The sequence below is a fragment of the Saccopteryx leptura genome, chromosome 8 (genome assembly GCF_036850995.1).
Source record: "Saccopteryx leptura isolate mSacLep1 chromosome 8, mSacLep1_pri_phased_curated, whole genome shotgun sequence".
Classification (NCBI taxonomy): domain Eukaryota; kingdom Metazoa; phylum Chordata; class Mammalia; order Chiroptera; family Emballonuridae; genus Saccopteryx; species Saccopteryx leptura.
The window spans coordinates 53558379-53582676 of record NC_089510.1 but is presented as its reverse complement, the minus strand read 5'-3'; the positions used below and the strand labels follow the sequence as shown (position 1 = coordinate 53582676).

General features: G+C 50.6%; 1 protein-coding gene across 8 annotated transcripts in view; it reads right to left on the bottom strand.

Moving 5' to 3' along the window:
- LOC136379840 (kalirin) overlaps positions 1-24298 on the bottom strand; it is a 635535-nt gene that overhangs the window by 385253 nt on the left and 225984 nt on the right. The gene's annotated exons all lie outside the window — the stretch shown is intronic.

Below are 24298 nucleotides of genomic sequence, written 5' to 3'. Positions count from 1 at the left end.
GAATCTTTTTCAATAAAAGTTCTAGTCGATTCTAAATTGATAAGAGATGAAACACAAAGTATTAATAATATATATTTGCCACTACTGTATTTAAGATGTATTACTTATAGTTTAAAATGTTTGTCAACTTACAAAAAATCAGGTTGTTGAGTCATGCTGATTACTCACAGACAGTTAAAGGTAGACTGATTAGAAGGGTGGATAGAGCCTAATGTCTTATGCACTTCCATTGTAAGAGTGAGGGTATACAAAGGCATATTCCAATAAGTTAAGAGGGGGAAGCCACTCCTAAAATCAAGGCCAGATGAAGTGACAGTGACTGTGACCATCTTGAAAACGAAAAAATAAGCAGGCTAAGTGAATCAAGATGTTGCCACATGCCTTAGTAAGTAGCGAAGTTTATTTAAATACTTGGACTTTATAACTCCTAAAGAAAAAAATGGTCAAAATAGTTACAACATCTCAGTTTGGAAAACGGTCTTGGAAGAAAGTTTACATTTTGGTGGTTAGATTAAATAAGCCAAAAAGAAGAGAAGACCACCTATCTATTTATTTTATAACCCAAAATATACTTTGGTTAACTCACATTTTTATATAAACACTGGTGTAGTGTTTCCTTAGGGTCTTTCACTTAATATCCTATTACCCAGACTATACTTGCTTAAACCACTGTGCACGTTACACGACCCACAGATGGGCACCACCACCTATCAATCACTTACAGCTACTGGAGGTAAGGCCACAATTGGAAGAATTAAGCCACAAATGGAAACAAAATCTCTTTTCAGGCTTCATTCTCAAATCTCAACATTGATGAGAATGTCACAGCCTGGTGAAGAGACCACAGCTGCTGTGATTACATGAATGTCTCAAGCATAAGGCAGCTCACGGGGGCCTCCCTGTTAGATGAAGAAACTGCCCAGGTGGGAGACTCTTTCCATTTCTTCTTGTTAATACAAAGAACTAGACTCACCATGGGAAGAAGCCTGAGTCTTTTGTTTCTCCCAAATCTTAGTCAACAAGTGGCCAGAGTCACCCATAAATAAGTTTGTCTGGGCCCTGGCCGGTTGGCTCAGCGGTAGAGCGTCGGCCTGGCGTGCGGGGCACCTGGGTTCGATTCCCGGCCAGGGCACACAGGAGAAGCGCCATTTGCTTCTCCACCCCCACCCTCTCCTTCCTCTCTGTCTCTCTCTTCCCCTCCCGCAGCCAAGGCTCCATTGGAGCAAAGATGGCCCGGGCGCTGGGGATGGCTCCTTGGCCTCTGCCCCAGGCGCTAGAGTGGCTCTGGTCGCAGCAGAGCGACGCCCCAGAGGGGCAGAGCGTCGCCCCCTGGTGGGCAGAGTGTCGCCCCTGGTGGGCGTGCCGGGTGGATCCCGGTCGGGTGCATGCGGGAGTCTGTCTGACTGTCTCTCCCGGTTTCCAGCTTCAGAGAAGTACAAAAAAAAAAAAAAAAATTTTGTCTGACCTATTGTATGAAAGCAATGTGTCGTTTTCTTAAATTATGGAATTTCTTTCCCATTATAAAAGAAGCATCTGCTAATTATAGGAAAGTTCAAAGATCTATATAAGAGATACTAATGTTAGGAACGTATAATACTCTGTTCTATTTCCTTCCATTCTTTTTTTTTTTTTTTTTTTTTGCATGTAATTTTCATACCACATAGTGGTCTACTTTTCTTTGTAAGGTAGTTTTTTCTCAATTTCTTTGAAGCTGTTACATTTAATGACACATAGTCCATCCAGCTTATATACATATAATAATTTATTTAATCATTCCCATTATAGCTCTGCAGAAAGACCTATCAATTTCCATGGCTACCAGCAGTGCATAAGGGTAGCCCTCCCCCTCAGCTATAGCCTCATCAGCACTGAAATCTTTGCCTCTATTTTAGGAAAAGTACTGCATTACATTTAAATTTGCATTTCTCTGGTTACTAGCTATATCTTATAGGCCTGAAGGAATTTCTTCTGTGACTTCTTCAGCAGTTCTTCCACTCACTTTCCTACTGGATTTTTTTTTTTTTACAGAGACAGAGCTAGAGTCAGAGAGAGGAATAGATAGGAACAGACAGACAGTAACGGAGAGAGATGAGAAGCATCAATCATCAGTTTTTCGTTGCAACACCTTAGTTGTTCATTGATTGCTTTCTCATATGTGCCCCGACCGCGGGCCTTCAGCAGACTGAGTAACCCCTTGCTCAAGCCAGCGATCTTGGGTCCAAGCTGGTGAGCTCTGCTCAAACCAGATGAGCCCGCGCTCAAGCTGGTGACCTCGGGGTCTTGAACCTGGGTCCTCCACATCCCAGTCCGATGCTCTATCCACTGCGCCACCGCCTGGTCAGGCCCTACTGGAATTTAATGCTTATTCTCTTGAGTTTGGTTTTGTTCAGCTTCTCTCACATTTGTTGCATGCCCACTGAGGTCAGGCACTGAAGGTTACTGTAGGTCTTACCTTTCCCTTGCTATCAGCAGCTTCCTCATGCACCTGCTCCTCGGGCTCCATCCCTGTGACCATACTTGTGCTGACATGGAAATCTCCATCCCTATCAATAGTCATGGTGGCTACCAAGAGCTGGAGTGTGACCATCCCAGCATGAAAATGGGTGCTCAGGAACAGGTCTCTGACAGCTAATGTAGAAATCAGGTACTAATATTCTCCAGGAAATTCTCACTGACTCAGGAGATGGGGAAAGAGGCCCGGGGCTGAGAGCTAATCTAATAGGCATCCTTCTGTGAAACAGCCTAATCACTCAAGATGCTTTGTGTGTTTGGTTTCGAGTAAGAAGCATAGCTGGGGGAGGGAAGAGAATTTCCTAGCATGTGCTTATTCGATGCCAGGTTCTATGGTGGGGCACTTGGCATACAATATTTCTTTTTATCCTCGCAATACATTATAAACTTGGGATGGTAATCTGCTTGTAAGAAATGATGAAACTGAGGCACAGAATTTGCTGAAGTTCCCATGACTAGCATGTGGCTAAGCAAATAATCAAAACCAGGACAGCTGACTATAAAGCCCACACTCAGGTACTATATTATATTGTTATGTTATGTTATGTTATATTATGTTATGTTATGTTATGTTATGTTATTACATCCCACCACCATCATCACTATAAGTGATGTTTTGGTCGACGGCAGTGGGGGTTAAGGGTCAGCAATGAGGTAATAAGGTTAGGGAGCTCCTAGGAGATGAGAAAAATTACAGCAAGGAGTCTAAGTGAATGGTCACTATTCTGTATTCTGCAAAATCACAATCCCACAGAAGCAAAGGAGTGTGGTACATTGAGAAAGTTCAAGTAATTCACTTTGGTTTAGGCACACAGGTAAGGAAGAGAGAGGTGACAGAGTGGTACTCGGTGCTTTAGAGAGAGCTATTTTAGGCTCTGACAATTCCCTTACATACCCTTCCACTCCCACCCCATCTGCTGCCAAGGAGACCTGCCCAGACAGAGTCCGAGCTGTGCCTCCACCCTCCATGGAGACCAAGCTCCTAATACCCGAAACCCTAAAATGCTCTCCTCAAAGGGACCTTAGCCTACTCCCATGTGTACCTGTTCCCCAGGTCTAATCCTCTAAGGCTAGTAACACCACCAGTATGAGCACCCCTAGGTTAAGGGATGGCAAAGGACTGCTATTTGCAGTGGTGTGGCTAGAACATGGGTGTGTGAGCTGGGGAGCTCATATGCATGCATGAGCACAGTGAGCTTCCCACCCCCCGCACAGTGGAGGGCAGAGCTGGGAAGACGGAGAAGAGAGGCACAGTGTGGCCTGGAGCAGGTCTCCCTGTGCTGCCAAGTTCTGGCATGGAGAACACAGGAGCCCAGCAAGTGTAAGTATGAAGCTGGCCTCCTCCGTCACTACGAAGCTATATTTGCCAAGGTGGAAGGATAGAATGTGTTCTATTTAACAGTTTGTTAGCTTGATATATTAATTTTCGACATTTAGACATAGGGTAGGGAATGTGGGTTCCTGTTTGTACTCTTGCCCCGGACACCAGAGAAGAGACAGGGATGGAAACAGGTCCCCAATCGGGAAGGCAGGGGTGCTGGATTTATCCTGAGGGTGTCATTCCATGAAGTAACATGATCAGGTGGCTTGGAAAGCTTACCCCCGCTGTGCAGAGGGAGAGGACATTGGGGACAGGCAGCAGGAGTGGCAACAGCAGAATCAGAAAAGCCCCCTCCAGTGGGTCTTTGTTAAAATGCCTCTAAGTACAGTTGCCTTGGGCAGCCCTCTCTAAAGCGCAGCTGTCACCTGGCACACCCTCCCTCCCTTCCCTGATTTATTTTTTTCTTGGCATTTATTACCATCAAGGTCACACACTTTACTTATTCACTTATTGTCCATCAGCCATTACTACAAAATCAACTCAGTGAGGGCAGCACTGTGTTCATTCACTGCTGGGTTCCCAGCGGCTGCGACAGCGCCTGGTTTAGGCTGATGGTATGCTGAGGAGGCAGAGGTAGCAGTTAAGGGTATGGAATCTAGAACCACCCTTCCTCGGTATAAATCCCAGCTCCATCACTCACGTATTGGAAAACCTTAGGCAAGTTGCCTTTAACCTCTATGCCACAGTCCCTGCACTGTAACACAGGAATAACAGTAACTACATGATAGGGTTAATATGCATAGAAGCACTTATGATGGTGCCAGGAACACAGTCTGGCCTGTGTCAGTCTCAGCTGCCGTGGGAGACACTGCTGGTGCCCGCCCTGGGCTCCTTTATTGACCCCTGTGCCCCGTCCCCAGCTCTGATGGTGGTGAGGAAGGATATCAGCTCACACCTGCCATCATCTCTGCAGACTTGCCTTTGGCTGTTGGGCTCCATTTCTCCAAGAGACACAAGCAAGATTATGCCCGCACCCCAGGGAGGGCAGTGCCTCCCTTTTACAGGGGTAGCAAGGCTTAGGCCCTGTACCTTAATGCAGAGTAACTCTGAAGGGTGGTTTAGGCTCCAGAGGCTCCCCATTCTCCCTGCCGGTCTCTGGCTAGACTGAGACCACATCCCTGCTCAGTCCTTCCCTTCCCCACTCTGTCTCTCCAACTCCCTACTCCCGTACGAGTTTTTCCCGAAGAGAATGCCCTACTAAATCATTTGCACCTGAAGCCCTGTCTCAAGAAACACAGCCTAAGACAGTTACTTTTATTCTTGTGTTATGAATAATAATGGAAATATAAATATTTCATACATATATGAAATTCTGAAGGAATTTGAGGAACCTCATCTGGACTAAAGGAGAGACCTGGGTTACAAATCTTGACCTGCATCAGTCATACTGGGCTTGGTTCCTCGTAGCTGTTCATACTGGGCCTGGTTCCTCGTAGGTGTTCATACCGGGCTTGGTTCCTCGTAGGTGTTCATACTGGGCTCGGTTCCTCGTAGGTGTTCATACTGGGCTCGGTTCCTCGTAGGTGTTCATACTGGGCCTGGTTCCTCGTAGGTGTTCATACTGGGCTCGGTTCCTCGTAGGTGTTCATACTGGGCTCGGTTCCTCGTAGGTGTTCATACTGGGCTCGGTTCCTCGTAGGTGTTCATACTGGGCCTGGTTCCTCGTAGGTGTTCATACTGGGCCTGGTTCCTCGTAGGTGTTCATACTGGGCTTGGTTCCTCGTAGGTGTTCATACTGGGCTTGGTTCCTCGTAGGTGTTCATATGGGCCTGGTTCCTCGTAGGTGTTCATACTGGGCTTGGTTCCTCGTAGGTGTTCATACTGGGCCTGGTTCCTTGTAGGTGTTCATACCGGGCCTGGTTCCTCGTAGGTGTTCATACTGGGCCCGGTTCCTCGTAGGTGTTCATACTGGGCTTGGTTCCTCGTAGGTGTTCATACTGGGCCTGGTTCCTCGTAGGTGTTCATACTGGGCTTGGTTCCTCGTAGGTGTTCATACTGGGCCTGGTTCCTCGTAGGTGTTCATACCGGGCCTGGTTCCTCGTAGGTGTTCATACTGGGCCCGGTTCCTCGTAGGTGTTCATACTGGGCTTGGTTCCTCGTAGGTGTTCATACTGGGCCTGGTTCCTCGTAGGTGTTCATACTGGGCTTGGTTCCTCGTAGGTGTTCATACTGGGCCTGGTTCCTCGTAGGTGTTCATACTGGGCCTGGTTCCTCATAGGTGTTCATACTGGGCCTGGTTCCTCGTAGGTGTTCATACTGGGCTTGGTTCCTCGTAGGTGTTCATACTGGGCCTGGTTCCTCGTAGGTGTTCATACTGGGCTCGGCTCCTCGTAGGTGTTCATACCGGGCTCGGTTCCTCGTAGGTGTTCATACCGGGCTCGGCTCCTCGTAGGTGTTCATACCGGGCCTGGTTCCTCGTAGGTGTTCATATGGGCTTGGTTCCTCGTAGGTGTTCATACCGGGCCTGGTTCCTCGTAGGTGTTCAGTAACGTTGGCCGAACGGAAAACCCCATGGCCGGTGGTGGTAGATGTGCACAGAAGAGGGGGAGATCACCCAGTGAAAATGAGTAAGATGAAAAGAACCATCTTCTGAGTCAAGGACAGAACCCTGACAGAATATCAGTGTTTAAGAAATGAGAGAAGAAAATAGATGAGCCTGAGGGGCAAGCGCAGGGAGCTTAGAGAGAACCAGCAGAGGACTGAAATGGAAGAAAGCACGAAGCCAAGGCTTTCGAGAAGGAACAGGTGTCAGGTGCTGCAGAGAGGTAGGTCATTAGCTGAGACCAGAAGTCCCGCATTCATCAGCTGAGAGGCCACGCGCCCCTGGTCAGGGCAGGGTCAGTGGCGGGGGGGCGTGCAGGAACTGGGTGGGCGCTGGGAAGCAATCTTCTTAGATGATCTCTGGGATGACTGGAGGAAATGTCATCAAGGTTGTTATGGGTTCATCCCTCCCTTGGCCCCATCTCCCTGACTCCAGAAGTGACCAAGGTCCGTACACTATTCTCAGCTACCCCAAGTCCCACAGCGGCTCCCTGGCCGGCACGCCCCCAGAAATCATTTCCTCTCACCCCGCATGCTCAGTGCGGAGCAGTGTGAGCCAAGTGATTTACACTGGGATATAACTACCAGGTGACCCGCCTTTTCCCTTTAGGTTATTTACCTTTTAAAAGATATTTATTAGCCCAAATAAAAATTTCAGAGGCTGGATTTTTGCACTGTGTATTTTGAATACAGGAATGTAGAAAGGTGAAGCTTGGAACAGCTGGCCTTCCAATGCACTGAGGACAAAGGACGGCAAGTGACCCTCCCCACCGCCCACCCCCTACTTTACAGGGAGTGTGTAGCCACTGCTCCGTCACCCTGCCCCACTACGTCCCACCTGGGGCTGGAGACCTGGGCCCCCTTGGCCAGCTTCTCACCCTCTGTGATAAATTGTAGTCCCTTCAAACTGAGCTGTGAACTGTTTCACAGACCCGGGGGTGCTCTCGGCCTAGAACTAAACAGACTGAATGACTGGATGATTGATCAGATATTTCTTGTACTCAGTTCTAGACCATTTGTTCTTTCATTCATTACATGTCACTGGGGCTGTTTGCACTCAGCGAGTCTGTGCTATCTCAAAAAAGCACTGTCATGACTTTATGCTAATATGTCTAATGTTTTTTAAATTACAGTGACCTTCACTTATCATGTAGGACACATTTAAAATGACGATTGAAGATCCCCTTTCAGATATTCTGATGAAAACCAGTCTGGATGAGGCCGAGGAGTCTCCCCAGGGGATCTAAGGACAACACTAGACTCTTTTAAGTGTGGTTTGTGAATTTAATGATCAAGTCTCAAGCTGTATAAATTGAATTAGAATAAACATTAATAGACAGCAGGTAACACACACATATATTAGACAGAACAGCAATAAAATACAGTCAGAACAACGTTTGCAAGGAGAGCCAACAGCTGTGCCTTATGGGAGCCTGTCAGAAACGGTTTCTCTCCACAGCCTGCTGCTCTCTGGAATGGGTCATTTATTCTAAGCGCAGGTTTGGGAGGGTCCGACCCCTGCAGGGCATTTCTCCAGTCCTTTCTGCAAAGGAGCTCCTCTTCCCTTGGCCTCAGGAGGCTTTCCCCGCAGGCCTGGCAGCTGCCCTCTCAGCGCCACCGGCTGTGTCAACCAGACGCCCGTGGGGCAGCCGCCTTCCTGGGCTTCCCTCTCTACCTCTGACTTGCTCTGAAGTCGCTGTGGGGTGTCTGCGTATCATACACCTGGCCTGGCAGCCTCACCCAAAACTTCTGGGAAAGTCGTGGATGTGTTCTGGGGTCCTGACCACATCTGATGCTCCCAGGGTCATCTCTTGACTCACTGAGCTGGGAGCTCTGAGAGGGCTGCCCCAGGTCTGACTGGGGGTGGCAGGGAACCAATGAAGAGGTGTCCCCTGGCGCCTTCGTACGCCTGGTGCGCCCCCTCCAGGCCGAGCAGAGATCACAATTTAGCAGTCCACTATCGAACCCAACTCCCCAAAGTGGTTGTATTAGGCACGGTTGTTGTTGGTAATGGTTTTAAGTATCTTTGGAGGAGGTTTAAACCCTTCATTCTCTAAACCTCTCCTGGCTCATTCACATGCTCACATGACTGGTCTGCTCACTGGCCTTTGAAGTTGCCTCCTGTTTGAGCTGATATGATTACCCCAGTGGTTTCACACATCAGGATTCTCAGTTAGTTTAGGGAGCAAGCATTCAGGTACCGGTGCCTCAAGCCAAGCTCTGGGACCTGGACAGCAGGACGGAGCACCTGTCAAGGACAACCCCAGACCAGGCTTTCACTCTGGGTTGCCGGTCTGGCCGCAGGGACCCAAGGGCCACTTTTTTCCAATACCTGCTCCCCCAACTCCTCCCCTGGTCTCTGGCCAAGTGAAGCCCTCTGGATTCTAGCCCAATCACATCAGTGAACCATTCTGGAAACCTCCCAGTATCGTCTGTCCAAGGGGCGGGACATAACTGCTACCTTCTCCCCGGGCTCTTCCCTGACCTCCCTGGCCACACACACAGCATTATCCACACCCTTCTTAACTTCTTTATTAATTTCAGTTTTGGATGAGACTCTGTCCTCTCATCCCTCTACTTCTTGGTGTTTGCCCACCCCAACCCCATCTTTGCCTAGATAACTTCTCACATTTCTCATTCAACTCACATGCCTCTTCCTCCAAGAAGTCTTCTCTTATTGACACTTTCTCTCTCCATCCCACTCCAACCCCAATGAGATAAGAGCTCTTCACATGTGCTGCCATCACCTTGTGCTTATTCTGCATGGCAGTTGACCTATGTGGGTAACAACAGCCAGGCTCTGGCAGTTCAAGCTCTGTATCCCTTACAGAGATATATACAACTTAAAAACGAGAACCTAGTTATGAAGATGCTACATAAATAATATTGTGCCATATAAATAGATCATATTATCCATGAATTAATTTACTCACTCAACAAATATTTATTGAGCACTTACCTTGTGGCTGAGCCCCCCCACACACACACTAGGTACTGGTATATACATGTGAACAAGACAGAAACATTCTAGGGGGAGAGACGGACATTAAGACAGTAGCTAGGTAAAAGAATAACTGCAAATTGTGTTAAGTCTTAAGAACTTCTCAGGCCATCAGGACAGGCCACTATGAGGAGGTAACAATTTAAGCAGAGATGAAAACTGTGAGGAGGAACTATTTAAGGGAACAGAAAAGAATAATGCAGGCAGAGGGGAGAAAGCCTGTGCAAAGGCCCTGAGGTAGAAAGAGCCTGTGTACTGGCTGCTCCTCCGTCACAGGGAGGAAGCAGGGATGGTGAAGTTTGGTAAGAAGGCAAGAGACCAGCGCCAGAGCTGGGCTGGACCTCAAAACCTTGAGCTCCAAACCTCACGCTGGAGAGAAATGTTAAATGAGAATCAAACTACTGAAACTGGGAGTGGCTGTTTTTGATAAAAATGGGACATCTACATCCATTAATGGTAAAAGCTAATTTTTATTGAGCACATGAGAATCTGTTTTTGCTAAGCATTTTATATGCATTATCTGAGTTATTCCTTAGGTGAAACTCATGAGTAGATGCTATCATATCCCTCCCTATAGTTGAGTAACCTGCTTTAGCCACCAGGAAGACATAAAATCAGTATTTAAATCTGATCTGTTTGATGCCAGTATTGTCATGCTCCCTGGTCTCAGAGAGACACAGAGTACTGGAACTTAAAGCAGCTTGAATGCTTACTCTGGCTAACCCTTTGTTTTTAGTGCTGAGGGCAGCACAATCCAGAGGAAAGAAGGGGCCTGCTTGGGGCCACACTGTTAGGTGGATGTTCCGGCCATTTGGGCCAGATACCCAGGTGTCTATCTCCCTGCTCAGGTCTTCTGTTAAGCCACCAGCACTCCGGAACTGAGAGGGAGGAAAATCCTCCTAGACATCAAATAATGTGGTGTGGAGGCCCAGGGCATCCTGTGTTGAGTACTAAAACCCCTCCCAGGAACGAGGACCTCCTGCTCATGGTTCCCACTGTGCTCTGGCCTGACCGCGTCTGCCCCAGGTCCCGTGATGCCACCTAAGATTTACCTTGTGTCTAGGATCGTCTGGAAGATCCTTACTTGAAACAGCTATTGGAAAAAATATAACACTGCTCCATCGTGACAGCAGTGGGGATTAGGGACCCGCCACCAGCACCTCCCCAGCAGACCAGGCGAGGGGGCACGAGAGTTTCTCAGTGTGGGCTCGAGGGCGGTTTCGTTGGTGATAGTTGTGGAATAGGGGGTGTCAGCCATGTGGGGTGTCAGAATCCTGGTGTGAGCCCCAGGAATCCTAGTGCTTGAGTTGTGATGGAGCAGAAGCCACCTTCCAATCAGACCTACTCACTGGGTCGTCCAAGGAAGGTGAGCAGCTGAAGACTGGAGGGAGGGGACAGCAGAAGGGCCACGGGAAGGGGGCCCGTTTAACGCGGGCAGCACGGCCCCACACACGCGCTGGCCCTGCGGGAGCAAGCAGACTCTCAACGCAGGTGGTTTGCAGCGAGGACCGAAGCCCTCCCCACGGAGCACGGACAGCCCTGCACACCTGGAGGCAGTTCACAGAGCAGACCACAACCAGTAAGGAAGAAGAGTAGCCCCAACAAGTCACTCACGTCACACTTTCCCCCAGAACTCTGCTGTGCTCTGTCTTCCTGTTCCGGAGCCAGATTCTCTGGTCAGTATGTAAGGAGAGGCAGGGTCCTGACCCGCTGGTGTCAGAGCTCCCATGCCATCCTCAGGGCTGCAGGATCTAGCTAGATTGTGTTCCCACCTTCAGCCCATCACTCTGATCTGTGTTAATGTGTTTTCTGCTGCTTGTTGCTACTCTCTTTTTTTCCTTTCTTTCTTTCTTTTTTTTTTTTTTTTTGGATTTTATTTATTGATTTTACAGAGGAGTGGAGGAATGAGAAGTATCAAAGTATCAACTCATAGTTGGTTCACTCTAGCCGTTCATCGCTTCCTTGATATATGTGCCTTGACCAGGCAAGCCCAGGGTTTCGAACTGGTGACCTCAGCAACCTCAGCCCTCCAGGTCGATGCTCTATCCACTGCTCCAGCACCCCACAGGCCCCGTGCTCCTTATTGCTATTCTAACAGCAGCTCTCCGCTGATTGCCCCAAACCACACCACACCTTCTTAAACAATCAGGTGTTAAAGAAAAGTGTTAAAGACACATTAGCACCTGCTTTAAGCTCTCTAATTGGTATAATCAGAAGCAGTGCCTCATAGAGAAATGAGCCACTCCCCGGGACGGTGTCCTGAATGAGGCTTGCTGGCACAGACAGTTCTCAAATGCATCCTTCACAACCGGGAGCGGGAGGGGGAGGGTCCCGGACCGCTGGGTGTAGGGAGGCAGGGGAGGGCGCAGGGAGGGGGAGAGCTCCCTTGCCTGCCTCTCGGCACTGCGCACCGTCAGCTGGATTCAGCCGCGATCAGGGCCTCCTCAGGATCTATGTTAACTCACAGGAGGTATTTTGTTTGTTGGTTTTTGTTCTTTGTTTTGTTTTTACAGGACATTCCTGTCCACTTTCCTAGGTCATGACTATTCCAAAGAATTTGTGTCTATTCTGCCCATTTAACAACACATCTTTTGCCTCTGCACCTTTCCCCGTGATGCCAGGATGGGAGGCAAAGGTCAAAGGTGATGATTTATTCTAAATCGAAGTCTCTTTACAGTGAGGAGATCCTGACTAGCTGGTCTAGGGCTGGGCTCAGCAGTGTGTCAGTTCCCTGAGGACTGAGCAGACAGCCAGTGAAGCTCGGCCACAGTAACAGTTGTAGAGATCTGCTGTCCATCTCCAGGGCCAGGAGCTCGCCCCGCCAGGTCCTCTGCCACAGTAACAGTTGTAGAGATCTGCTGTCCATCTCCAGGGCCGGGAGCTCGCCCCCGCCAGGTCCTCTGCCACAGTAACAGTTGTAGAGATCTGCTGTCCATCTCCAGGGCCGGGAGCTCGCCCCCGCCAGGTCCTCGGCCACAGTAACAGTTGTAGAGATCTGCTGTCCATCTCCAGGGCCAGGAGCTCGCCCCGCCAGGTCCTCTGCCACAGTAACAGTTGTAGAGATCTGCTGTCCATCTCCAGGGCCAGGAGCTCGCCCCCGCCAGGTCCTCGGCCACAGTAACAGTTGTAGAGATCCGTGTCCATCTCCAGGGCCGGGAGCTCGCCCCGCCAGGTCCTCGGCCACAGTAACAGTTGTAGAGATCTGCTGTCCATCTCCAGGGCCGGGAGCTCGCCCCGCCAGGTCCTCGGCCACAGTAACAGTTGTAGAGATCTGCTGTCCATCTCCAGGGCCAGGAGCTCGCCCCTGCCAGGTCCCCATGCTTGACTTAACCAGAACCAAACCCAACTCTCGCCCCATCAGAATCCCAGGGAAACCCCACACTGGAGGCCAAATGAGGAAGGCTGTCATTTTTCACCTCTTTAAAGTCTACTGCCCAATTCCAGCCAGATGAAGCTGTTTAAAAGAAACAAACAAAAAGTTCCCATTGCAAAAGTGCCGGGGGCAGAAAGGTGGCTGGTTCTCAGTTTTCCCCCTGACAGGGCATGGTGAAGTATTAAACAGCACAGGCTCAGACCCCAAGACCCCTTCCTGCATCCCCAGGTGTGGTCGTGAAAGTGACAGGTCCAGTGGCCTAAAAACACAGCCGGCCTCTGCATCCACACTGACCTTCTCGATGCCATCTTTAAACAAAACGCTTTCTAAAAATCAAGTCTGCTCAGAAAGAGCTAAGGTTTGCCATCCTACACAGATAGTCAAAAGAGCAGGTTACAGGCTAAAGGAAGCTCCCAAGGAGAGTTCCAGAAATGTCAGAGGTGGCGGCCAAGGAGAAACTGTGCCGCCTTCCCAAGGATGGCCGCCTCAGGGGGGCACCTGGGTTAGCTGCACAAACCCTGGTGCGCTGGCTAATCTGCAGGGTGTTACACAGTCTCACGAGGTCTGACACACTCCTGCCATCCACCTGAGGAACAGAGCCACTTTCTCCATCAGACTGGCCTGGGGCAGCACATCTGGGAGGAGCTACTCTGAGAGAAGAGACAGAGCGCTTGGAAAGTCCCGAGAAGCCTGGGGCTGGCCGGCCGGAGCGGGAAGGTGGCAGAGAGAAGCCTGGGGCCGGCCGGAGCGGGAAGGTGGCAGAGAGAAGCCTGGGGCTGGCCGGAGCGAGAAGGTGGCAGAGAGAAGCCTGGGGCTGGCCGGCCGGAGCGGGAAGGTGGCCGAGAGAAGCCTGGGGCTGGCCGGAGCGAGAAGGTGGCAGAGAGAAGCCTGGGGCTGGCCGGCCGGAGCGGGAAGGTGGCAGAGAGAAGCCTGGGGCTGGCCGGAGCGGGAAGGTGGCAGAGAGAAGCCTGGGGCTGGCCGGCCAGAGCGGGAAGGTGGCAGAGAGAAGCCTGGGGCCGGCCGGAGCGGGAAGGTGGCCGAGAGAAGCCTGGGGCCGGCCGGAGCGGGAAGGTGGCAGAGAGAAGCCTGGGGCTGGCCGGCCGGAGCGGGAAGGTGGCAGAGAGAAGCCTGGGGCCGGCCGGAGCGGGAAGGTGGCCGAGAGAAGCCTGGGGCCGGCCGGAGCGGGAAGGTGGCAGAGAGAAGCCTGGGGCTGGCCGGCCGGAGCGGGAAGGTGGCAGAGAGAAGCCTGGGGCTGGCCGGCCGGAGCGGGAAGGTGGCAGAGAGAAGCCTGGGGCTGGCCGGAGCGGGAAGGTGGCAGAGAGAAGCCTGGGGCTGGCTGGCCGGAGCGGGAAGGTGGCAGAGAGAAGCCTGGGGCCGGCCGGAGCGGGAAGGTGGCAGAGAGAAGCCTGGGGCCGGCCGGAGCGGGAAGGTGGCAGAGAGAAGCCTGGGGCTGGCCGGAGCGGGAAGGTGGCAGAGAGAAGCCTGGGGCTGGCTGGCCGGAGCGGGAAGGTGGCAGAGAGAAGCCTGGGGCTGGCCGGAGCGGGAAGGTGGCAGAGAGAAGCCTGGGGCTGGCTGGCCGGAGCGGGAAGGTGGCAGAGAGAAGCCTGGGGCTGGCCGGAGCGGGAAGGTGGCAGAGAGAAGCCTGGGGCCGGCCGGAGCGGGAAGGTGGCAGAGAGAAGCCTGGGGCCGGCCGGAGCGGGAAGGTGGCAGAGAGAAGCCTGGGGCTGGCCGGAGCGGGAAGGTGGCAGAGAGAAGCCTGGGGCTGGCCGGCCAGATCGGGAAGGTGGCAGAGAGAAGCCTGGGGCTGGCCGGCCGGAGCGGGAAGGTGGCAGAGAGAAGCCTGAGGCTGGCCGGCCGGAGCGGGAAGGTGGCAGAGAGAAGCCTGGGGCTGGCCGGCCGGAGCGGGAAGGTGGCAGAGAGAAGCCTGGGGCTGGCCGGCCGGAGCGGGAAGGTGGCCGAGAGAAGCCTGGGGCTGGCCGGCCGGAGCGGGAAGGTGGCAGAGAGAAGCCTGGGGCTGGCCGGAGCGGGAAGGTGGCAGAGAGAAGCCTGGGGCTGGCCGGCGGGAGCGGGAAGGTGGCAGAGAGAAGCCTGGGGCTGGCTGGCCGGAGCGGGAAGGTGGCAGAGAGAAGCCTGGGGCTGGCCGGAGCGGGAAGGTGGCAGAGAGAAGCCTGGGGCTGGCTGGCCGGAGCGGGAAGGTGGCAGAGAGAAGCCTGGGGCTGGCCGGAGCGGGAAGGTGGCAGAGAGAAGCCTGGGGCTGGCCGGAGCGGGAAGGTGGCAGAGAGAAGCCTGGGGCTGGCCGGCCGGAGCGGGAAGGTGGCAGAGAGAAGCCTGGGGCTGGCTGGCCGGAGCGGGAAGGTGGCAGAGAGAAGCCTGGGGCTGGCCGGCCAGAGCGGGAAGGTGGCAGAGAGAAGCCTGGGGCTGGCCGGCCGGAGTGGGAAGGTGGCAGAGAGAAGCCTGGGGCTGGCCGGAGCGGGAAGGTGGCAGAGAGAAGCCTGGGGCTGGCTGGCCAGAGCGGGAAGGTGGCAGAGAGAAGCCTGGGGCTGGCCGGAGCGGGAAGGTGGCAGAGAGAAGCCTGGGGCTGGCTGGCCGGAGCGGGAAGGTGGCAGAGAGAAGCCTGGGGCTGGCCGGAGCGGGAAGGTGGCAGAGAGAAGCCTGGGGCTGGCCGGAGCGGGAAGGTGGCAGAGAGAAGCCTGGGGCTGGCCGGCCGGAGCGGGAAGGTGGCAGAGAGAAGCCTGGGGCTGGCCGGCCGGAGCGGGAAGGTGGCAGAGAGAAGCCTGGGGCTGGCCGGAGCGGGAAGGTGGCAGAGAGAAGCCTGGGGCTGGCGGCCGGAGCGGGAAGGTGGCAGAGAGAAGCCTGGGGCTGGCCGGCCGGAGCGGGAAGGTGGCAGAGAGAAGCCTGGGGCTGGCCGGCCGGAGCGGGAAGGTGGCAGAGAGAAGCCTGGGGCTGGCCGGCCGGAGCGGGAAGGTGGCAGAGAGAAGCCTGGGGCTGGCCGGCCGGAGCGGGAAGGTGGCAGAGAGAAGCCTGGGGCTGGCCGGAGCGGGAAGGTGGCAGAGAGAAGCCTGGGGCTGGCCGGAGCGGGAAGGTGTCAGAGAGAAGCCTGGGGCTGGCGGCCGGAGCGGGAAGGTGGCAGAGAGAAGCCTGGGGCTGGCCGGCTGGAGCGGGAAGGTGGCAGAGAGAAGCCTGGGGCTGGCCGGCCGGAGCGGGAAGGTGGCAGAGAGAAGCCTGGGGCTGGCGGGAGCGGGAAGGTGGCAGAGAGAAGCCTGGGGCCGGCCGGAGCGGGAAGGTGGCAGAGAGAAGCCTGGGGCTGGCCGGCGGGAGCGGGAAGGTGGCCGAGAGGCGGGTTCTGGGGAGCTGGGATGGAAACTGACATGTCCATTTCCAGACGGCAGCTTCCTGCCCTACTTCCCACCGTCCCTCACATAGCTAAGCCGTTCCTCCCTCCTTCTGGGACATTCAGAAGAGGAAGCAGGAATGAACTAGACTGCAAAGCAGCAGAGGGACAGAGAGAACAACTGGAAACCAAAACCACACCCTCCCCAACACAGTGCTTCCTGTGCTCCCACCTCCACCCTGGACAAACACCGGGCTGTGCACTCTGGCCTTCTCCACAGCCCCTTCTTCCCCCACAGTTAGGTTGGGTGAAAAATACGTCATCCTTTAACTTAAAAAAAAAAAAGTCATTATAATCACTGCTCATACATCTGTGAGCAGCAAACCAAAGATTGAGTCCATTTCCGAAGGCTGTGACCTGTCTAACCACAATGCCTCAGCCACCACGACTGTAAGACTGTCAGATGCAGCGGCTTCTCCAGAACGGGATGACAGAGAAGAGAGAAGACAGAGTGACTGCAGTGGTACCGGGACCGCCCTGTGCTGCCGGGGTCAGCCTGGGGCTGCAGCTGGCAGGAGGCAGAGTGCTTCCTCCCCTTTGCTCACTCCAGCCAGCTGCTGGCATCGTCATCACTCTTCCTCCTCCTCTCCCCACATCCCCACCTCTCCCCATCCAGTCACAGGGTCCCCTACTTCCTGTCAGGGCTGGTGCAATCCTCGTTAAAAAACTATAGCTTCCCCCAGGAAACAGTGTTTGGTCACAAGTCACCTGTGCTCACCTCCACCCCCCCTTCCTCCTCCTTCTTGAGTAACTGTCACTTTCTTTTTTTTCTTTTTTTTCTTTTTTTTTTGTATTTTTCTGAAGCTGGAAACAGGGAGGCAGTCAGACAGACTCCCGCATGTGCCCAACCAGGATCCACCCGGCATGCCCACCAGGGGGTGACCTCTGCCCATCCGGGGCGTCGTTCTGTCGTGACCAGAGCCACTCTAGCGCCTGGGGCAGAGGCCAAGGAGCCATCCCCAGCGCCCGGGCCATCTTTTGCTCCAATGGAGCCTCGGCTATGGGAGGGGAAGAGAGAGACAGAGAGGAAGGGGGGGGGGTGGAGAAGCAGATGGGCGCTTCTCCTGTGTGCCCTGGCCGGGAATCGAACCTGGGACTTCTGCACGCCAGGCCGACGCTCTACCACTGAGCCAACCGGCCAGGGCAATTGTCACTTTCTTGAAAAGCCCAATGCTGTTTGCCTGCACATACAGACAGACACGCGCCCCACACACCCGTGGGCACCCCGGGCTCTGCCAGTGCGGGAGCTCCACTCCATGCAGGGCAGCAGCCCCGCCCTGCCGCCAGCCTCCCTTCCCTTGGAGCCCCGGCAGGGTTGTCGTGGCCAACGGCGCTGAGGAGGGCCCTGCGACTTACACGGAGGACACAGCCGTGTGGTGGCTCAGGCATGACTGCCAACCTGAGAGCAGCAAGGGAGGACAGGGAGAGCCAGACGGAGGACACCTGAGGAAGGGGACGGCTTTGGGACTTGAGACCAAACAGGCAGGGGTCTCAGGAGTTTCTCCACATTAGCCTGCAAGTTCAGGAACAGCCTGAAGAAAAACAGAGGCTTCCCCGGCTATTCTAAGTCGGTGTGTCTGTAATAACTAAACAAGTGCCCTGTGTGCACACGGAACTCAATCTGGACCTGTTTGCAGGTGTCCTAACGAACGGTTCCATCGCGGTCAGGGCTGGGGGAGGGGAAGGAGGGGTTCTGGCCTTCCTCCTCGTCCAAAACAGGGAGTTTCTCCTCAACAAACAAATGAGTGCTGAGCCTGAGCATCCTGCAGAGGAAAAGAGCCTGCGGTCTGGCGGTGAGAGGACAGTCCCCTCCCGGGCAGGGACTCAGAGTGGGGCGTGTCGCGGCACGAGGTTCAGACCTTGTTCAGGCCTCAGGCCAAGAGGAGCTGCTGTGCACAACCTGGCACCCGTGTTCCTGGTGACGGGAACGTGGACTCCCGCTCAGGACAGCACAGAGCAGGCCGAGAGGCGGCGGGAGAGGGGCACATCAGTTTCAGGGCTTCTGGGTAGCTCTTAAAACCAAGGCTGGTTCTCTCTTGACCTAGAATGAGTGGGGGGTGCGGAGCAGAGGGAGGCTCTGAGAGAGGAGGGAAAATGGAGCTGGGCCAACCGGACACCCACTCGGATTACGTCAGTACATTGTCCGGGAAAACATTTGTCCTAGCTGAGTCACCACAGCTCTGACAAAGTGCTCCTGTCTGGGTTCTGGGAGACCTGGGGCTGGCTGTCACACTTGCTCAATTTAAAACAGTAATCCTCCTCCTTGATGAGACAGAGTCCGCTCCTGGTTCCCTGGCACGCTGCTCCATGCTCTGTCCTCCAGCAGAAGGCCCTGCCTCCTCTCTGCTGCGGAGCAAGGCTGCCTGCCCCGGTCTGGGCACTCCCTGTGGGTGAGGAAAGAGGACATCGGCAAGAGAGCTCAGTGACTTTATGTCTGCAAAAAGCCATGAGGTCTGGAGGTGAGACACTGTCCTTTCCCGGTGGGAGCACCCAATCTAATGAATCCAACCAACTTGTGAGGTGCTGTTCTGCAAAATCACCCACTAAACAAGACCCACCATCCCTGCCCTCAAGAAATCCAGTGTCCACCCAGGAGAGAGCTTGTGGACAATCAACACTCACAGAAGAGTCTGGGTCTGTCACCACCATATGATGATTTTCTAGATTCAAAAGTTTACTTTCAATTTTGTGGTCCTACTTAGGTGATGCTGAACTTTTAAGAAAGAAATTCTTAAGAAGTCTTTTTATCCAAGAAGAGATGAGATGGAATGGACAGACGGAGGGGGGTGTTCTTTTAGTAAAAGCTACAGTGGTAAACTAGTACAGAATTATCAGCAACAACTGAGCGTATTCACCAAGGTTATACTCTCAGCAACAAAAAGCCCTAGGAGGTGATGTGTTTCTTGCCCTCATCTTCCATGTTCAGAGAAAGAAAACAGTGTCTGGAAGGAAAGACTTGAAAAGACAGACTTTTATCTTCAGTCTTTGTGGCTGACGAAAATAGTGAGGGAGACAGAAGTTCCAAGAGATATGTATGCCCGGGGCATTGTGACTTCAAATATACCCAAGATTAAAGACAAATCAACAAGAAGGATTTTTTTTATTATTATTTAAAAAGAGAATTTGATTTCATAACAGCAAGTTGAGAATTGATTTAGACATACCACCTTATTTAGGCATTTGTTTTCCCCAAAATAGCATCATTACAAAATTCCTAGTTCCAACTGGCAATTATTACATACCCAGGCTATTTCCACAAATGGCATTTTATTGAATTTTTACTATAGTTCTCAAAGAAAGATGGTTGGTATGAAACCCATTTTGTGGTTTAGGAAAAATAATTGTTGCTTAGTGGTTACTTAAGTTTTGTTGTTTCAATAAAAATTTAAAAAGTAAAGCCTGGAAAATCCAAGGTCTAATGAGGAAAGAGCAGACCATTATCATTTGCAGTCTGACAAAAATCCATCTGTCTTCTTGGGCAGCCAAGCTAAGGTACTCCACTACTCGGTGGCAGCATACCTAACTTGCCAGAAGTACAATAATAAAGGCAGTCTCTCTATAAAATTAGTGTAATAACCTAAAATATCAGTATTCAAAATAAGCTAAAAACATACACAACCCCAAAAACCAGTGAAGGACATTTGATAAGACTTCACCAATGACAGTGAAGAGAGAAATACAAAACATGCTGCAAATGATCATATAATAGGGGAGGGAGAAACAGCCCCAGTCTAGAGTGCACCGAAGTGAAAAGCACATCATTCCTTGCTCAATCTTGACTGTCTCTCCAGCATCTATAATCATGAAACTCCCTAATTTCCAACATCCCAGCACAATGAATCTGAACTAAATTTAAATCATCCTGATGCCCTAGCATGAATTGCAGAAAAACCTGAATGTACTAGGACTTATTTAACCTGACATGCTGAAGTTTACCTAATCTAAGTGGAACCAGAAACATCAGCTTCCTAATAAGCCCGCTGCTGGTGAGCTACAGACTTCAGGAGCCTAAAAAAAGAAATTAAAATGGTTACACCTAAGCTTCAGAGGCTCATTCAGCATTGCTACCCAGAAGATAATCTCCAAGGTGGTCTAACTTTCTCTACCGAAGACAGATAAGGACCTCAGTTCAGATGAGCACAGAGGAGGTTAAAACAATTGAGGACCAAGCCAGAAGCTAAAACATACCCAGAGGCAAAACTAAAAACTCAGCAAGGTTAAAAACAATTGTCTTTCTAGATTTCATGTTAGATCCAGACTTTGATGTATGGTCCCCATTAAGAGGTCAATTAGTTAGGGAAAGTAAAAAGAATCCTAACCTGACAGAGCCCACAGGGCAAGCCGTCTGACCAATCACTTTCCAAATCCAGGATCAGGGCGAGGTGCAGTACACAGGCCTTTAGTCAGGGTTTACACAGCGGGGCCTGGGCAGTGATGAGCAAACAAACTTAAATTTGGAGAAATGTAAAGGCACACTGGAAAAATGAATTGGGAAATTTGGAAAATAATTTGGCAATGTGTACCACGATTCTTAAAAATGGGTCCATGATTGCCACAAAGAAAGCACGTAATGGTGACAATAGCTTATACACAAAGACGTTTACTGAGAGTTATTTATAGCACTGAAGTTTTGGAAATAATTTAGACATCTAATGATAGGTATATAATTAAAATATGGGACATCTCAAGATATACTATTATGCATAACAAGTTTTTAATGTTAAGAAAATATTTTTATGGTATAATGCAAAGTAGAATAAAACAAGAAGTAAAATTCAATAAACCATATGATTCAATTCTGTTTTTTTTAATTTTTATTTTATTTATTCATTTTAGAGAGGAGAGAGAGAGACAGAGAGAGAGAGAGAGAGAGAGAGAGAGAGGAGAGAGAGACAGGGGGGAGGAGCTGGAAGCATCAACTCCCATATGTGCCCTGACCAGGCAAGCCCAGGGTTTCGAACCGGCGACCTCAGTATTTCCAGGTCGACGCTTTATCCACTGCGCCACCACAGGCCAGGCTCAATTCTGTTTTTAAAAGCTCCATAGCGGCCACCAAGGTGACTGGCGCCCACTGCCACCTGCAACCCAGGAGGTGCAACTTGTCCTCTGTGGCTGAGGTGGAGTGATGGCGTGTCCTCACGGGCCGACTGTGCGGAGCACCGGCAGGCTTGTAAACGGTGCTGTATAAACCCATGATTAATACATCAGGGCATAACAGTCCCGCACACAGAAGCTGGGGGCCGGGGGACAAGCGCCGCACCCTCTCTGACACCATTCTCTGGAGCCAGGTAAGTCAGGAATTATGAAGAGGTCTGAGGAGAGAGGACCTGAGAGCAATAAGGATTAACTCCTTCTCCATGAGTCCCATCTGGCCTGTCAGAAGCTTCCACCTGACAGCATTGCCCAAGATGGAGAAAGATCTGTAATTCTGGAACTCTGTGGTGTTGAGGGCAAAGCTTTAGTGCCAGTACTTCGTTCTAAGCTCTTCGCTGAACCCACCCAGGACTGTAGTTTACCCCACTGGATTCTAGAGAAAATGGTGCCCATCAAGATGGTTCTCATAAGAGAGCTTTCCACTTCCTAGCACTGGGTGGCACCATTCACATCCCCAATGAGCTGGGTTTATTTCCTCAGGTCATTTCCTGTTCTGTCCTGGGATTCACCTTGCGAGCTAGAGACAAAGGGAACAATTTATGAAGACATAGTTTTGGAAGGGCAGCATTTTTATCTAATATTTTTCTGCCACGTCCTCTATGCCAGTGGTCGGCAAACTCATTAGTCAACAGAGCCAGATATCAACAGTACAATAATTGAAATTTCTTTTGAGAGCCAAATGTTTTAAACTTAAACTATATAGGTAGGTACATTTCTTATCGAGGTAGCGCCCGCACGTGGTATTTTGTGGAAGAGCCACACTCAAGGGGACAAAGAACCGCATGTGGCTCGCGAGCCGCAGTTTGCCAAGCAGGGCTCTATGCCAAGCCTGGATTCTGGAACTTATCCCTGCCAAGAGTGCAGAGATGAAGAGCAAAGGGAGGAAAGTGAGGAGAAGCCAACAACCTCACAGTGAAGCAGAGTGAGGCAACAGGGAGCGGGAGTTCGCCAAGTGTCCCCTCCTAGCAGATGAAGTGTCTGATGACATATTCTGCGTGGCATTCCGCACTCACCTCACAGCCGGTGAAAAATATATAGACGGGTTTCATCTTTATCAACAAGGCGAAGATTTCCCCCCAATTCAGACCGAAATGCACACTGCCAGAGTGTGCCTAGCGTTTGTGTACAGGAGAGTGACCTAAAAGCGTGACCAAACTCATTTTGGCCTTGTCAGTCAAAGGCTGTCATCCTGACCTCAGAGGCCATCTTGGTGAGAGCCATTTTCCCGAAGTCTTGTGGTTCTAAACAGTCCTCCCTTAGAATGCTTGAGAAACAGTTCAAAAGTCTTCCTGTCTACAATGATTCTAAATGAGCAGGATCATTTCCAAGAATTTATTTGCCGGACTGTTTATGGCTACTTTTCACACCTGTTTGCTTCCTTTTAATACCCTTTTCTGAATGCCTACCAAATACCAAATATTATTGCAAGGCCTTGGGGATACTACAGTGTCCCAGATGTATATTCGCAGCTTTCTGAAATTCCTGATCTGGTGGAGGATAGCGGCAAGCGTGACAGGGAACCACCATATACTGCAACTAACTATGTGATGGGAGACAAATCCCCGTGTAGATTTGTTTTTTTGCTTTCCAATCCTTCATCCATTTGAAGCCAGCAAGCACTTGAAGAATGCAAAATCATTTCAGGATTAGCTAAAACCAATTCACAAGGTGTAATTGCTATTCTAATTTGCGGAACACATCCTAAAGTCAATCGTCTAGTATGTTTAGAATTTCTGCTTCCTAGAATGATCTGCTCATCTGTTCTCTATGCACATAGATGGTATGAGATTGCCCGCACTTCAAGTGTTTTAAAAATATCATTGACTTTTGATTAAATAAAAGCATACATAGGCATAGAAAAGAGGGTGAGTCAAGGGTCTTTAAGAGTTCAGCTTTCAGGAATCGGTTCAGGACAGAGATATGGTTTAATTTCAAAGACATCTTGATCTGAAAAATATGTTCATTTCCCTGACTTATCAAATAAATAAATAAACAAAGAAAGAACTAAAAAAACCACAACCTCATTTCAAAATCAGTCCACTAAAATAACCATGCTTAAAGATGTCCCTTATGATGTTACTTATAATACCAGAAACGGAAAGACCTTAAGAGTTCATTAATATGAGAAAAGGTTAAGTAACAATTATGTGGCAATTACAGAGATATAAAAAGCTTTCACTGACTTGCAAAAGAAATGCTTCTAATGCTAGAAAAAAGGCAGAACAGAAAATAAAATTTTATTTTAAATAAGTTTTTTTAAAACTCAAGGATAAGATAACAAAGACATCAGAGTGTCGACTAAGGTGCTTCTGCATTGTTCAGAAACAGTGACTCAGCAAATGAGATCAGGTGGCAGAGACCGTGGGATCAAATCCTGCCCCTCCCCACTTTCTTCTTGACTTGCTTTGGGAAAATTGTCTCTGAGCCTTGCTTTCCTTTCCTGAAAAATGGGGCTCACAGCAAAACCTGCCTCATAGGACTGCTGTAAGAATGTTTTTAAAAATAACACAAGTAAAGAATATATAATAAATGTTCAGTAATGAAAGCAATTATATGTGTATACAGGTAATTAAACATTATGTGTATATTATTTAATAAGTTTCCTACAATTTAAATATAATATAGATTGCATCAGGAAGAGACAGAGATTAAAAACTTTTGAATTTTACAATTAAAAACAAATCAGAATCCCAGCTGTTAAACTGTCTTCGAATAAACAGGGTTAGTTACTCAGGAAGCAATGTACTGGGCTTGGCGGGGGCTGTGGCTATTCATTTATCTGAGCAAGACCGAACAGTTGGTAAGGATCGTGTCTTATCTCTTTAGGGAAGTTTTCAATAAAATAATAAGAGGAAAAAATAAAAATAAAACATTAAAAGTTCTAAAGAAAAAAGATGAAGGAAATATGTCAATATACTCTTACTATCTCTAGAAGACAGTTACAAG